The following is a 2,500-nucleotide window of genomic DNA, read 5'->3' as shown; positions in this document are numbered from 1 at the left end:
AAAAGCCTACAACCAGAAAAAATTGAAAGAGAAAACGAAGGAAGTCAACGAAATGCTAAGGCTAGTCCAGACCAGGAACATTACGGAAGTAAATAACCTTGCATATGCCGGAGCAAGGATGGTCGTCGAGCTCATGGAGATAAGAACACCAACTCTGGAATCCAATGAGCGAAGTCAAAATGTAAGACAGCCTCCCTGGAAAAGGAGATTGGAAGGACAAATAACAGAGATGAGGGCTGACTTGAGTAAGCTGAAAGATATGGCAGAAAACAAATTGAGAAACCAAAAAATACGCGCAAAATTGAATGATGTATACAAAGTACAAGAGAAAGGCTTGAATAATATCATTGAAGATCTAAAACAAAGAATAAAGGCTAAGGCTCATAAAATCCAGAGATATGTAAACAGAAATAAAGGATATCAGCAGAATAAACTCTTCCAAACAAACCAAAAACGCCTATACAGCCAACTAAAAGGCGAAGATAACCATCAAGAGAGCCCAGAAGCTGAACCATCTAAGAGACTCTGGGAAGGCATATGGAATAACCCAGTAGTCCACAATAAACACGCAGAGTGGCTACAGGACATCAAAAGGGAAGAAAATGGAAGGGTTAAGCAAATATGCGCTGATATCACAACTGAGGTTGTAAGAAAACAGCTTAGGAAAATTCCGAACTGGAAAGCATCGGGCCCCGATGAGTTCATGGTTACTGGCTCAAAAACTTCAGAGCCATACATGAGAGAATGGCTGAACAACTCCAGCATTGTATCCAGTACCACCAAGCACCTCAATGGATGACCACAGGCAGGACTTGTCTAATACAAAAAGACAAAAGTAAAGGTAATATACCAAGCAACTACCGACCAATCACCTGCCTACCAATAATGTGGAAGCTCCTAACAGGCATTATCAGCGAACGGCTGTACATCTACCTAGAGGAAACAAATACCATTCCCAGCCAGCAAAAAGGATGTAGGAAGAAATGCAGAGGCACAAAGGACCAGCTCCTCATTGACAAAATGGTAATGACAAACAGCAAGAGAAGGAAAACCAACCTTAGCATGGCATGGATAGATTACAAAAAAGCCTTCGACATGATACCACACTCATGGCTGATAGAATGCTTGAATATATACGGTGCTGAGGAGAACACCATCACCTTCCTCCGGAATACAATGCAAAACTGGAAGACAGTGCTTACATGCTCTGGAAAACAGCTTGCCGACGTAAATATCAGGAGAGGAATCTTCCAAGGGGACTCTCTATCTCCACTACTCTTCATAGTAGCTATGATCCCCATGTCAAGAGTGCTAGAGAAGATTGAAGTCGGGTATCAACTCAAGAAAGGAGGCAGCAGAATTAACCATCTAATGTTCATGGATGACATAAAGCTGTTCGGGAAAAATGCTGAGGAAATCGACATGCTAATCCAGACTGTTAGAATTGTGTCAGGAGACATCAAGATGGAGTTTGGGATAGAAAAATGTGCTCTAGTTAGCATGGAGAAAGGAAAAGTAACAAGAACTGAAGGGATTAAGCTACCAGATGGAAATGTCATCAAAGATATAGATGAAACAGGCTACAAATACCTCGGTATAATGGAAGGAGAAACAATAAAACACAATGAAATGAAGGAAATGATTAGAAACGAATACTCAAAGAGAATGAAAGCTATACTCAAGTCAAAGCTCAACTCTGGAAACATGGTGAAGGCCATAAATACTTGGGCAGTGCCAGTAGTCCGGTACAGCGCTGGAATAGTGGAGTGGAAGAAGTCAGAGCTTCGCAATATAGATAGAAAAACAAGGAAGGTATTGACTATGTATCAAGCTCTACATCCAAGAGCCAACGTCAACAGGCTGTATATACCTAGAAGTGAAGGAGGAAAAGGTCTAATAAGCATAGAAGACTGCGTCAACATCGAATGCAGAGCGTTAGGCCAATACATAAAGAACAGTGATGACGAATGGCTAAAGAATGTATGGGATGAAGGCTTAATAAAGGAAGATGAAAATCCAGAAGTATACAGAGAAAGGACAGGAAAGAAGAGATTAGAAGAATGGCTGAGCAAACCAATGCATGGGCAATTCATGAGACAGACTGGAGAATTAGCCACTAAAGAATCATGGCAGTGGCTACAAAGAGGAGAACTGAAGAGTGAGACAGAAGGAATGATAATGGCCGCTCAAGACCAGGCCCTTAGGACAAGGTATATTCAGAGAGCAATAGACGGAACAAACATCTCGTCAAAGTGCAGAAAATGTATGGAAAAAGAAGAAACTATAAATCACATTGCCAGTGAATGCTCAGCACTTGCTCAAAACCAATACAAGAAACGGCATGATACGGTGGCTAAGGCTCTCCATTGGAGTCTGTGCAGAAAACATCAAATACCATGCAGCAGCAAATGGTATGAGCACCAGCCACAAGCCGTAGTAGAGAATGACCAAGCGAAGATACTCTGGGACTACGGCATCAGGACGGACAGGGTGATACAAG

This window comes from Palaemon carinicauda, chromosome 13 (assembly GCF_036898095.1).
Source record: "Palaemon carinicauda isolate YSFRI2023 chromosome 13, ASM3689809v2, whole genome shotgun sequence".
In the NCBI taxonomy this organism is placed as follows: Eukaryota; Metazoa; Arthropoda; class Malacostraca; order Decapoda; family Palaemonidae; genus Palaemon; species Palaemon carinicauda.
This window is presented reverse-complemented; position numbering follows the sequence as displayed.